The 14685-nt window shown below is 45.5% G+C and overlaps 1 protein-coding gene across 1 annotated transcript in view; it reads right to left on the bottom strand.

Moving 5' to 3' along the window:
• The window catches only part of SEC23B (SEC23 homolog B, COPII component), an 83713-nt gene extending 74374 nt beyond the window's left edge, over nucleotides 1-9339 (bottom strand). The window contains exon 1 of the mRNA XM_078648958.1: nucleotides 9195-9339. The gene's annotated coding sequence lies outside the window, so the exon portion shown is untranslated. The remainder of the gene's footprint in view (nucleotides 1-9194) is intronic.
• Nucleotides 9340-14685: the final 5346 nt, after the last annotated feature.

Genomic DNA, 14685 nt, shown 5'->3' with positions numbered 1-14685 from the left:
ACCAGGAACTTTACTACCTGGCAGCGCAGCTGCAGTGGGTCACTGGCTGGCTCGCAGGAAAAGGCCTGGCAGACACGACTTCGGATGCGGCGGCCCTAACACACGTGCAGGCCCTCATGTTGTTCCACCCCCTGGCCGTGAAAACCCGCCAGACGCAGCTGCACTTGACGGTAGCGTACAAATGCTTCCACCGCGCACTGAGACTCACGCGGGCAATCAAGCCGTATGCCCCCGCGCTCCCATTGGTGGGCACACGTAGAGTGGGCGGCGCTCTCACTGCAGCCGCCATTGAGAGCTGGGAGCGGGCAGGAATAGAAACGATGGCGGATCTCTACAAGGAGGGAGCCCTGCTCCCATTTGAGAGACTCACTGCGGATACCGGCCTACCGGCGGGGCAGTTCCTTCTCTATGCATCCCTGATCCGCGAATGCACGAAACGCTGGGGGGCCATGGCAGAAGAACCGCAGACGCACCTGTTGCTGCAGTACCTACACGTGATGGGCAACGGCTCACACGTGATACACTGGATAGCACAGGCCCTGCAGATGCATACCGCATTCACGCTTCAGCCGCTGAGAGACAAGTGGGCAGCCGACCGAGGTAGGGAGTGGTCGGATAAAGAATGGGAATGGATCCTAGAGGGACCGCGCAACATACCGCGTAACTCGAGGTTCAAAATAATACAACTATACATTGTCCACAGGGCGTATCTTTCCCCCGACAAAATTAATCGATACTTCGCACTAGACACGGCCGGATGCCCGCGCTGCTCATTACTGAATGCCGACTTACTACATATGCTGTGGGCTTGCCCCAGATTACACACATATTGGCAAGAGGTAACAGCGCTCTTAACGGAGGGAGCAGGAACAGAGCTGCAACGCACGTGGGAGGCATGCATACTGGGGCTGTACAGAAGAACAAAACATAACAAACCTCAGACCAGGTTTTTGGACCTAGGCCTGGTGACCGCGAAAAGGCTCATAACAAAACACTGGAAAGACAAGCACCCTCCGCAGGTGCAACACTGGCACTCCTCACTCAACTACTGGGCGATGGCAGAGGGAACAATACTTCATAGAGAGGAGACGGCGGGTTTGCGAGCTATACCGATAGCACAGATATGGGATGACATTCTCAAGTCCTTTAACCAGGCATATCAGGAACGGGGAATCACGTAGGCGGGGGACCGGATGGGTTGTATATGCGTGACAGGACCATAGCAGGGAGGCGCACCAATGAAACGGGGAAGGAAACAGACGGATGAAACCACACAGGGACCACCGAGAGCACAGCATCAAATATGATAAGAAGGTGAGCGGCCGGGCTGGCTGCGTGCGATTCTCCCCTCCCCCACCCTATCCCCCCCCTCCTCCCCGTACACCAATGGGCCCATGGGAACGACTCATAAACAAACAGCGGATGAAAAGAAGCAACTAATCGGAGGGGAATCTGCCCCTCCCCCCCCCCTCCCCCACACACCACACACCTTACGCTGCAAAGGAAGGAACGTACGAGCAATTGTCCCGGGACTCACACAGACACAACACCTGGCCCACAAACCCGAAAGATTAGATCCAGTAAAGCAGAACTTCTTTTCTTTTTCTTTTTTTAGTTTATAGTTTAGTTCATTCCCTTTTCATACTGTGAATTCCCCCCTCATGTTCAGCAGTTGAGTTTAGGCAACTGACCTTTCCCTAGTGGTTAGAGCAACAGCCCAGAGACACATGAGCAGTCCCTCTAAGACACACCAGAAAAGGAGGCACATCGCCCCACACCGACGAAGCGGGACGTTGAAAAGTGCACACCACTAGGTCGCACGAGCATCGAAACACACCAGAGGGCTGACCTAGCCAACGGGACTCTGACAACATGCGCGCTCAGCTACACTGCGGGGCTCGGATAGAGCATATAACTTGGGAGGAGGCCATTCGCTAGGCGCCCTGAGACTGAATGAGATCGAGGACTCTAGAGAGATGGGTAAGAACCCCTGCCGAGGAACACTGCGAGGAAATATTAAACAGTGTATATTACCAAATACCCTGGGGAATCTAACAATGCAGTTAATTGTTGGCTGAAATGTATAATACAATTGGACTGATTTTTTCTTGTCACGAGCTGAATGTGGGACAGATTTATGCTTCCTCGCAGTGAAATGTTCGAAATTATGGACCTCTATGTTATATGACAAATGACGATACAAATATTCAAACAAACAAAAAAAAGTTATGGTTTAACAAAAAATAGATAAAAAATTGTTCTACCAAAGAGATCTGGTATATATCTAACTACGCGAGTGTGTTATAAATGCTACAGACATTCTAAACTTGCCTCCGGGCCTCCGGGATGCCGGTAGAAAGGCTGTGTTACCATCCTTTTCTCTCTATTTCTTTTCACTTGCGAGTACCCAATGCAACTGATGGACGTGCCACCGGCCCCAGGGTTGTAGGTGTAAGGCTGTGTCACTTGTGTATACCTAAATAAAGATGGTTGAACTACAAAAAAAAAAAAAAAAAATGATGCAACGTTCCCGCAGATCTACATACTGGGGCTGAAGGTAGTGGTAAGCAATTGTTCCAGGGTTGGAATGCCCTTTTGAGTCCGTGCAAATCTACTAAATTGCATGTTTGAAGGGTTTTGAACAACTCTTCTCTAATTTTTTCCCCCACTGAGAAATGATGGAAATTTACTCATAATAATGGCAGACGTAAACCTTCTTCCAAAGTTGGGAAAAAAAGTAGTTGGAGGGAAAGTGATCTTGCAAACACTCAAGATTTACGCTTGGGTAAATCTACACATGCAAATTGGCTCAAATGCCCGGAGGCGTCTTGGCACTAACAGCTAAAAGGTCGAGTCAGAATGGAGACAGGCGCATTAAAGATCTGCTTGAAAAAGCCACGTTTTTAGAGATTTCCTGAATAAGGTACGGTTTGGGCAGTTTTTGATTGAAAGAGGTAGGCTATTCCAAAGTTTAGCCACTCTTACCAGAAAATTCCTGCCCGACCAACGAACCTGCTTAAACCTAAGAGCTTGGAGCAGCTTCTGTTGTCCCGATCTGAGGTTCCTGGAAGGGGCATAATACAATATTCTATAGGTCAAATAGGAAGGACCTCTGCCATGGAGTGCCTTAAACGTGATGCAAAGTACCTTGAATGCTATTCTTTTCCAAACCGGCAGCCAGTGAAGTGCCACTAGCTGCTGGGCCACTGATTCGTGTCTGGGAATATTCAAGATCAATCTAGCTGCCGCGTTCTGCAGGCGTTGAAATATTGATTTTAGATCCCAAGTTAAAGAGCATTACCATAATCCAACCTTGACATTGCAAGGGCAGTTACCATTGTTTTCAGGGCTTCAGGAGGAATAAAAGATCGGATCTTTCTGATCCATTTTAGTATAGCCCAGAACCTTGCCGTAAGGCAATTGATCTGACTGTCAAAGGTTAACCGACTGTCGAAGATCACCCCGAGATTTCTAACCTTGGAGACTGGTAGGGGGCAATCACCCAACTCAGCGGGCCACCAACTCGGTGACCAGCCCAATGGATTAGTCCCTAGCAATAGGACCTCTGTTTTTCTGCCATTTAATTTTAGACAGTTAGATTGCATCCAGCTATTAACATGTGACATACAGATGTTAAAACGTTCTGCCACCTCATCTTCATTGTTGGTAATTGACACCACAATGTGTGTGTCGTCTGCGTAGCTGATTACTGAGAAACCAAACTGTCTAATCAGAGCAGCCAGAGGGGCCACATAAACATTGAAGAGCGTGGGGCTCAAAGAAGAGCCCTAAGGCACTCCACAATGCAGATTGAAAATGTGTTTGTTTTTTACAGAACTAGTAGATTTATGAAGCAACTGGTCCCATCGACAAGTACATATTTTATTACATTCCAAACCCCTTGAATTATACGCTATCTTTGAATCGAAACGCTGGCAAGTAACACCTACAACAGTTGGCAGACTTCTTTGCTGCTCCACAGCCCATCAGATAAGTTACCTGGATCTCCACAGGGGATCTAGGTTTTTATGTTTTAAACTGATCTGTAGATGTTTTGATAGTACCTTTTCCCCCCCTTCACTACTACTCTCCGCTCCTGGGAGCCACGACACAAGTGCAAATGGCCCAGACCCCAATACCTTCCCCACGCCAGACCCCTATATGGAGGACTCCCACAGGGATTAGGATCTTGACATGGAACACTCTAGGTTCTGGCACCCTACTCCTGCCCCGTCCAACCCTGCCAGGGGACATGCTAGACCCTGAGGACCTACAGTATCCCTGCGCCTCAGAATGGCTACAGGTGGCAAAAGTGGTCGCCTATGTGGCCGGTAGGCTCAGGAAGCCAATGGATAAGGAAGTCAGCAATAACTAAAGGGTGGAATGTCCACATCAGTCTCTGGACAGCAAGGTGGTTCTTACTCTGGAGCTAGACTCAAAAATGGCTACTTTTCTGGTAAAGTACATCCATGACCTGAAGATGGGTATAAACAGCTCATGGCATTCCTTCCAGGATAATCTCTTGGATGTCACAGGGCCCTTAACAAAGATTCTCAATATGGTAGAGGAAGCTAAAGCATCTTTGTGCACAACTAGCATGCGCTCACATCAGTCGCCTGGGTGCTACAAACAATTCAGGGCTTCCAGATAGAGTTCTACGGCTCCTCGTCCCAGCCACTCCAACTTCTCTGAACACAGCACCTCACTTATAGATCAGGAAGTCTCTGACCAACTTGTGAAAGGAGCCAAATCCCATTCAGTCTTCCACCATGGGCTTGCCTTTGCAACCTTTCCCTGTTAGAGAAACAGGACGGGCCAACACCCCATCATCAATCTCAAGGAGTGCAACGAGTGACTGGTATTCCACCACTTGAAGATGGAGGGTTACCACTTCCTCAGGGATCTACTTCATCCTCAGGACTGGCTGACCCGGCTGGACCTCAAGGATGCTTACCTCTCAAACTTAATCTATGGTCCTCAATGCAGAGTCCCCCAGTTCCAGTGGAGGCACCAAGTGTTCAAATTCATGATGCTGCCCTTCAGCATGTTGTGAGCATCCTGGTGTTTCACCAAAGTGCTCAAACCAACAATGGAACACTTGAGGTGCCAGAGGCGTACAACTCATAATCCATTTCATGGACATCCTCCAATGCCAGAGGAGGCTATCGGGACTCCTCCAGTATGCAGTCTTTCTCCTAGAATCCCTGGGCTTTGTAATCAACTGCAAGAAATAACGGTGCGCTATTTTAATCACCAGGAGGGCAAGATCTAAAGCCATCTCGGACCTGGCCATGGACTTTTGGGACTTCTGTCTTGCCCACAGGCTATCAGTGACAGCAGAACATCTTCCAGGTTCCTCAAACCTATGAAGGTGTCCAAACTTGTGAATGTGTTCAAAGGGGAGGTCCCATTAATTTAGATAGATGCTGTGACAAATTCAGAGCTCTTCTGCTACACTGCCAAAAATTGCTTCACTTGTCAATATATTTGCAATACTTCTGTTCTACCATAGGTCAACTTTTGGTGAAAAGTAACCTGGTCAACAATTTAGATACTCTATACATTTTAGCACAGACATTCCAGACTGGAATACAAGGAATACACAGTATACATACTAACTCCTGACACCAGAAATCAACAGTTATAAGAGCATAATGTACAACAACGTTTGTAAAACCAGACCATTCCCTGGCTAACCGAGATCTTCTCTGGGTACCAGGACACTAATCGAGAATTACTGAAAACACAAAACATGTGCAGTTTCAGTTTACATTATTTCCTCACTGCACAATCACCAACACTTGATAAAACAGGCAATAGTCAAGGCAACTGTTGTAGGATTCAGACCAAACTGTAAACATGAGGATGTAGCAATATCAACTCCAGCAATCCTTTGTTAATGTCACGGATAAAGCGATGTCTCAGTAATAATCTGAAAACGTTTTTAGGTGTGTTATTAGTTCCACATTGCACCATATGTGACTAGACACTAGCGAGTATGGGGATGTTTAAAGTATATGCAACTCACTATATATGAGGGAGTCTCGAGTGCTTTGTAAAATTGCAGTGATAGGACAGTATCATGTGTCAGTCATGAGTGAAGTCTGAAAGGTGTCACCTGTGTCCTGCCTGTGACACGAACCCTGCTCAGGGGGATAATTAGAGTGTTTATACTAGGACAATTCAATCAGGTTTCTCTGCACAGACCTAATACTAAACTATTAAACAACTGGCAGCCTAGCTAAGAAGTGCAGACAGTTCAACGTAAAAGAATATCAACCAGAACGCAACCATGGTGACACTGGATGAACAGAAGCAGAAAGAGCAGAAATTGTCCCAGGTAAAAAACAGCCAGAACTGCAGGTACTGTAACAGAGAAAGAATATGAGCCCTGTTGGCAAGTGGACAAGCAACTCAGCTCCACTGTGATCTGAATCAACAATCTGCAGGTTAGGGAGACCACCTGAAGCAGAGACCTATAACTAGGGCCACTGGAATTAAGCATTTCTGTAGTCACGGTGTTTCTGCCTAATTATGGATTTGCCATATTCATCAAATGCTATATAATTACATATTTTAACAACAAACTTTTTCCAGCATTAATGGATCGAAAGTTCCTTGAAATACAGTGAAATGTGTTCCCGCAAGGCCCTTTGTAAAAGTTGACTGATCATCCTTCAACTGCCGGGTGCTATTCTTGGGTGTTAATTTGGTACCGATTAGGTGAAATCTTTGCCCAGTGTCAACATGTGTAAAAACAACAAAATAATTAATACTTTCACAAAATGTGCAGCATTAAGCTGATTATTCCGTCATTTTCCTTGTTGCATAATTTAGTCATCCCTACAGCATAAACTGGTCCTCAACTAGCACAAATATCAGTTGTCTGTTACCCTGCCTTACCGAACAATACACACAAAGTATTGTAATAATCGACGCATGGTGGTTTCTCATTATTCACTGGGTGACTTTATCAATATTTGATGCTTCGTGGATCATAATTAAGGCTCCTTGTTTTGACTGATTTTTACAGATAAATACAGCCAGAATACATTCATTTTCTTGTCTGCATTTATTTATAAATGTGGATAAGAACAGAAATTGGGTTGCTTTTTTGGGTAATTCTAAATACTGTCGGCCATGACTGCCAGGCCAATAGATGTTTGGATTGATAGATAAGGGGGTTAAAAAAAGAAAGGAACTTTAGTAAAGAGGCTTTAACAGCAGTAGATATGCACAAGGGTGATACAGAAATGTGCATATTTTCATATAGGTGCACTGATCTTTCTTCTGTGGGTGGTCACAACCCGGAAACCTGGCAGACATTCAAGCATGAGCGCATATTTATCAGTCAAAATAAATATGGAAATATTCTTTTCTCAGTTTAATTTTTCCACAAAACCAAAAATAAATATGGATCAATACAGATAAAATTAGCACAAAAAAACAGATATGGGTGAATACACAGACATGTTAGCAAAAAAACCCAGATATGGGTGAATACAGACAGACATGTCCACTCCTCTCTCTTCCCTTGTCCGCTCCTCTTCCCACCCCCTCTCAATCCATTCATTTTTCTCACTCCCCCTCTCTTCACCCCCCCCTCTCTATCCTAACTTTTAATATTCACTTTCCACTTAATGTTATCTCTCTGTTTCTTTGCCCCCTTAGCCATGTTGAATGCATTATCATACTGTAACTCTTTTTCGCTTAACTGTTAATTTTATCTCATTATGTTCACCATCCTTGTAAAGCACTCTGATACTCTTGGGTCCAGTAGCGCTGTAATGTAATGTAATGTAAATTGATACTTGTATAGTGCACTACTCACCCGCAAGGGTCTCAAGGCACTTGTACGAATACCGCTGCGGAACCCATCCTGGCTTTCCCTGTGAGGTGTCCACTCCTGGGCACCCCCAAGGTGGAGGCCAGGCATCCTTAGCGTTGTGTGGGCCGTTGTGGAGATTAAGCAAGCTATTGCCCAGAGTTGCAGAGTGGGACTCCATGATTGGAATAGGCACCGAGGCGAGAATTATCAGGTCCGTGGAATTTTTCGAGTCCAAGACCCGCCGAGGCGGGGAATTGAACCCTGGTCCCGGGCTAGACCTCTGCATCAGGGTCTGCCGCTCTAACCATTGAGCCACACTTCTCCACCTATATAAAAACTTTGAAATAAATAATTAAATAAATGGCAAAAAACAATATACCATAAAACCGGGAGCCCTAATCATAATGTGCTCGGTGGAAGATCCCTATCCTATCTGTGAGCAGGATATGCGATTGTTTTGACAAAGCCAGCCCTAGCACATATGTGTTGCAGCTTAACGCATTCTCCCCAGCCTTGTAGGTCCCTGCTGCTCAGCCAGTGTAGGAGGTCATATAGGATGTAGAGAGAATTTGTGTAGGATTGAGTGTCAGTTGGAGATATGGGCTGAGCAGCATTCGCTCCTGGTGGGGCTTTACCTGTTTTACCTTATTTACTTGTAACCTTATCTGAACTTACATAAACCTACATCTTTTCTACACTACGGCCTTAGAAGTGTGAGTACAACAATATCCTCTTAGGAAAGGAGCAACACATAGTTGGAAAGTCTTTTCACCTCACAGAAATACTTTCAGCCAGTCCTGTTTACTCAACAGAAACAGCGTTCTGTGACCCATAGTCCAACTCTTGACAAATGGGAACTACAAGTAGTAGTATTTTCCATGTTGGAGGTTGAAAATCCATGCCCAAGTAATGTCAACTTCAATTAGGCCAATTGTGGTTAAGACAGTACACTTGAATAGGGCACGGGGCTCACAGAAGCAGTGGCCTTCTCTTGGCTACTTCCCATATTTCTTAGTGGAGTCATTAGGCGACCGACAGCCCCTCCTGTCATCGTGTTCTGTGACATCACGACATTTTAAAATAACATTGGCAACAGATAAATGTGCTTCCCTGAGCTTGGATCAGAACTGCGATATCTAGAGGAAACGTTGGGACGACAAAGGTCTGCGATTGGGGAGAAAGCATAGCCTAAGGAAGCTGTTAACCCTTATTAATGGACCGGAGCACTGCCTGGGGAAATCTCTGATTAAGTGAGGAAACACTTATACGTGGTCATGGTGCGATCTCTATAAACCGCTCAGCCAGCACATACTTCGGGATGGGACAACATCACACAACCCCTGGAAAACCAACTACTCACACCCACCTGCTGAACGCTTCCGTGGACGGTGCTGGATCCGGGTCTTGTGCTGATGAGGAGGATACGATTAAAGGTTCAGCTCGACAAGTACAGCTCAGCTCAGCAGTGGTTGGCCGAAGTCTAGTCCTCCTCGATGACGCAGATGAAAAGGGGCAGGACCCGGCTGCCACGTACAGGTCGGCGTACCAATAACAGAGAGCTATAAAAAGAGAAAGAGGACAAAGCGGTTGTGTCTCTTCCTGTTCAAAGGCCAAAGTAAGGCGTTGGCGTAGAAGTCCTTCTTTTATGTCTATGGCGCACCTTTATAGTTTCTGTCCTCGGGCATCTCCATGACGTCCAAGCCTCTGCGGGTTTTTCCCATCTCCAGCAGGAGCTGCATTGGGCGACGTCACCAGGTGGAGAGGGTGACGTAGGTGCGCCTCTCGTCTGGAATTGAGCTTTTTTTGCAGATTTATATATAGCGTGAACTCGACCCGAAGGTATTGGTAGTGCTTTCCATGAGCACCAGTTACGCTACACAAGGACACATTTTTAGGTCTCGCCTGTCGATGCGCATGCGCATCGAGCAAGGCGAGAGTATTGCGAGTTATCCACTCTTTATCCACACTGCAAGGAATCGTGGCGATTCCTTGCAGTGCCCGTGACTTTTAAGGTCAATGCGCATGCGCATTAAGCTTATGCGCATGCGCATTGACCTTAAAAGTCACGGGCGCGTGCATGTCCGTCTTTGTTTACCCGCTCCGCCCCCTCCCGCCGTGTCGCCTTGCCTACTCTCTTCCACAGCCTCCCCCAGCTCCGCCCCCTCACTACTTGATTGCACGGCCGCTAGGCCGTGCCTCCCCTACTCTCCTCCCCCCTCCTCCCCTGCCTGCCTGCCGCTAGCTGAGTCCTAGCGTTGGCTGAACATCCCGTGATTTTGGACAAATCCCTTAATCTTGCTGTGACCTTGTTTCTACTTTCAGCGCGGAGGCTTATTTCTAAACATGTTCACACTCTCGACGTCTGAAACGGGTGAAACAGGACTATGAGATTGCAAGATTTCTGCGAAAATTGGTAGTCTTAAAGAGCTCTGCCGCCCACTTTAAAACACATTCAAGACCTCACTAAGTGAGAGGAGACCCCACTGTTCCTCTACCACGAGGCATCAGACCTTTAAGACCGCAGCGTTCTTTCTGTTCGAGTGAACGCAGACCCTGTACAATACCACTCGTACGAGTCACAACCCAGCCTACTATAATCGCGCATCTTTGTGTGACACGTTCCGTGAATTCCATTCCCCGAATCTGTTGCGAAATACTACAGCCCACACTTTACCCGTGTTGTGACTGACTAGTTTTAATTTATTGCGGTGCCCATTTCATTTACACTATTTTTGTTCTGAAGTGTCTGCCATTTATTGCAGTATTGTACCTCTACCTGCACTTTGTACGCTTCTGAAACCTGCACACATATCACTTTTCCTCCTATAATGTACCGATTGCTACTTCATGTATTTTTGCTGCTCACCATTGTCACTATTCATTCACGCAACTCAACGTTGCCTTCCTTCACCTATAATTTTCTCCTCACGCATCCTTAATGCTCCCATCGAGACGCGCCCCGCCAACCCACTGCAAAGTCCGCGCTACCAAAACCAACAAACAAACTATCACCCCCGCATCGCTCTCCGTACTCTGGCCTCAGCAACCCCCTTCTCCACCCCCACCAGTCCCCTCGGCTAACTTGGTAGAGATGCGGCCCCGCCCGGGCTCCCCCCTCCCAGGACTTCCTCCTCGCATCCCTGCCCCCTCGCGCTGCTTCAACCCCTCCCCTGGCCACGGCACTTTATTAGGGGCCTAACCCGACCATTTGACTGTCATTGTAAGTCTCTTGCTGGAGCTACAGTCCCAACAAAAAATAAGCCTTTCGGCAGTCCGATGTCCCAGCTGCGTCTAGCTTGCTTTCTGTGACCAGACACACGTTTTTTGGCTTTTATTGAGTTATCCCCTCTGCTCTTGAACATTGTAAATCGCACCCTCTCTTCTATGGGTGCTAAGTGCTATATCCTGTATTTTTCTTCTTCATATATGACTTTGTTTCTATCACTGTGCTGCTCTCTGCAAATTTATAAAGCGCTCTGATACCCGTCAAGTTTGCGCTATAAAAAACGATCAAATAAATAAATACTTGCATGAAGTCCGTGTTTTAAATCTAGCGACTGAGATGTATTTTCTATTTTGTTTAGTTCATTTCGTGACAAAAACGTTACGAGTCATTGCCTGTGCGACTTCTTTTAATCTTGCAGAAGCAAGGCTGCACCACGCCACATCTTGTTCCTCTTTTACCCACTCTGACACTGTCCCGGGACCGTCAAAACCAGTTTGCCCAGTTTGGAAAGCTTCACTTCAGTGCTTCTCTCCTCTACCTGCATATCAACACGGTGGTGTGAGGGGGTGTGGTGTCGGGAGAGGTAGGCTGGGGGGAGGAGAGGTGTGTTTGTGACAACTCCCAGGGCTGTGCACAAACGCCTTTCATTTGCTCGGTTACCAACAATCTCATAGCCAGCTACTTAAGTGTCCAGGGAAGGCAACACGCAGGGCCGAAAGCTGCCGTTATTATCCGTAACGACCTCAGAGGGGACCTCTCAACATTACTCACAGAAAACAACTCAGAAGGTGGAGTCATTATACTAAAAGGAAACCGCACAGGCTTTCTGTATACTGTGACTGTGGGAGAATTAGTTAATGTTCCTGCGTTTGAGTTAGAGCTTTTAGATTTGTTTATGGCTTTTTTTCTTTGTAATTCTTTAGCATTGCCTACAGGAAACAAAAATGCTAAAGATTTAAAAAAAAAAACCATAAACAATTCTAAAAGCACTAACTCTAATGCTGCGAGACCTATTGCATTTCCAATGCTTGTTTTTACTGGTAGGCACGGGGAGATTAAGTGATTTGCCCAGAATCACAGGATGTGGAGTCGACCCCTAAGCTCGACCGTGGTTTTCCCAGCTCCAAAGACGGCAGCAGTCTAGCCTTCAGACCACATCCTCTCCCCAGCCTAAATGCCCATGGGAGTCGTGGTGCTTTCAAGGCCACCGCCAAATTATGTTAGAATGTAAAGAATGTGTCCAAATTGTTAGCATGTTTCGGAGATTCCTGCTAAGCATGTTTGACGTAGGAAAGCAATTGCTACACAACAGGAATGGAAATCAAGAACTGGATATTGTAGCGCATGAACACTCTGGGCAGAGTTTAAGAAAGTTGCTAGGAGAGGTTAAAAATCGGATGTAAAGAAGTTAAAATACATTTTGGTCAAGTATGCGTTTGGATGACTCGTGAACTACTCCAGTAGCCGTCGATATGTTTACGTACACTCCCTGAGTGTTCATTATGATTAAATCTGTATTGCCTTTGAGCCATTAGAAGATTTATTACATTATTTATATTTGTGTATCTCTTTTTTACAATTTCCTATATAAAAACATAATTTCCATAACAAGGATTATAATTATTTAATCATCCGAATAAAGCACATTATACAATCTCTACAAAACCCGTTTAGTACTGCAAACTCCCATTCATACCAATCACACTCACACACACATTCATGCTCAAAACGAACAGCCATGTGTCCCCCCTAGATTTTCTTAACTTCTCATCATGTAGATCGATCTTTTTTAATCTTCCACAATTGTTGCCTTTTAACCATAAGACTCAAAAGTAGATCAACGCACATTTCGGTGGAATCAATTCTTGCTGAATACTGTTGTGTTGGCAAGAGTCAACGTTGAGCATGTGAAAACAGGCCTTTTGGTTGAGTAATAAAAGGAGGCCACATCGTGATGTTTCTACCTTGCGTACTCTGCTCTCTCTGCCATCATATATTTATTATCCCTCCCCACTCGTCATGGTCCGTACTATTGCGGCTGGACGAGTAGGGGTCGGAATCCGAACACCCCTCCCAACTCTGTTCACATTGGGTGAACCTGATGGAGCAAGGTTTTGTGGAAAAGAGACTTCCTCGGATGCAATCCACTCGTTAACTCACTAACAAAGTTATTAACCATGTTTTGTGAATAATACGCACCACATGAATACGTAGGTTAGTGAAGCTTGCTTATGTGTTTACTAATGCGGATAACAATGAAGACGGACTAATACCGCTTTAAACAGGGAACTGTTATGCGCATGCGTCAACTGCATTTATGTAGTATGACGTATTAATGCTTGGAGGGAAATTCTGGCGCATGAGCAGAAGACACAAAAGTGAAGTCTTGAACACTCGCGAGCATGACATCTGCTTGTTTGAACTAAATTGAGTGGTTTTTCTAATGCTAATGCGGGGAAAAGTGTTAATAAGTAAAGGAAAATAGAGTAGAGGTGGGTGGTATACAGTGCGACCACTTTATTTGTGGAATTAATATTTGTCTTTCTGACTTCATCACTAGTGCGTATTTGGGCCTGTCTCGTATAACTGGATTAAGCTGAGTGACGCAAAATCCGCGCATGCCCACTGAGTGAAGCCATGAAGGTCATGACTGTGCATTTTGAAAGACAGCCAAGATTGATTATTGCAGCATGAGAACGGACGGTGAAGAGTTCAACGAAGAAGACTCTTATTCAGAATGTTATCAAAATGTTTCAAAGCGAATTTAGAAACATATGAGAACTAAATTTATTAATAAAAATTAAGGGGATGGACTGATTCTAATGACATGTAAGCATGGTGTGACGGAGCTTTCCCCCTTGCCTGACCAATTAGATTTCGTATTTTTACGATATTGAAACATTAGTGGGTGGAATATTCAGAACAAAAGGTATGATTAAGATAGCCTTAGTTAGAGAGAGAGAGATTGACAGATCCTGCTGCTGGGAGAGATGCTGTGAGATGCTGATGACGAGCCGTATGCAGAACCTGAATCAGAACTTTCTACCCTAATTAAATTGGGTTAGATCAGAAGAATCTCGAGGAGGAAGAGAGTGTCATTCTAGATAGGTCAACTATCCTGTCCTGAATTCTGTCCTGGAGTTTTTGCCTCCTGCCCTATCCCAGGGAACCCTCACCAGCCCTTTGGCCAGGGGGTTGGTTTTTCACACCATCCTTGGTAACTATATTTTCTTGTTATTTGTTGATGTCCTTTTCTCTCTGTCCTCTCCCTTTTTAAGCATTGATTATTGTATGAGTCCGAAGTATATGCTTGGCGTTTATGAATTGAATTTTCTCTCCTATTAATGATGGTGACTGCACTGTAGTTTGGAATGGTTCACATTGCCTTAATTTTAGATTAATATTTAAAACTTTCCTGAGTCTGTGGTTATTTACATTAAGTAAAAGAACAGTTTGTTATTTGGATGCTGACCCCATGAACAATGAGGTGAAAGGTTTCTGGTCATTGTGAACCACAAACGGCTGGCCATATAGATACAGATCAAAATGGCGGCACCCCAGTATACCGCAATTGCTTCTTTCTCTATGTGGGAGTAGCGTTGTTCAGTGTCCGTCAGTGCTCGCTCTGGCA

The sequence above is a fragment of the Lissotriton helveticus genome, chromosome 6 (genome assembly GCF_964261635.1).
Source record: "Lissotriton helveticus chromosome 6, aLisHel1.1, whole genome shotgun sequence".
In the NCBI taxonomy this organism is placed as follows: Eukaryota; Metazoa; Chordata; class Amphibia; order Caudata; family Salamandridae; genus Lissotriton; species Lissotriton helveticus.
The sequence above is the reverse complement of the archived record's forward strand: the minus strand, read 5'-3'. Positions and strand labels throughout refer to the sequence as shown.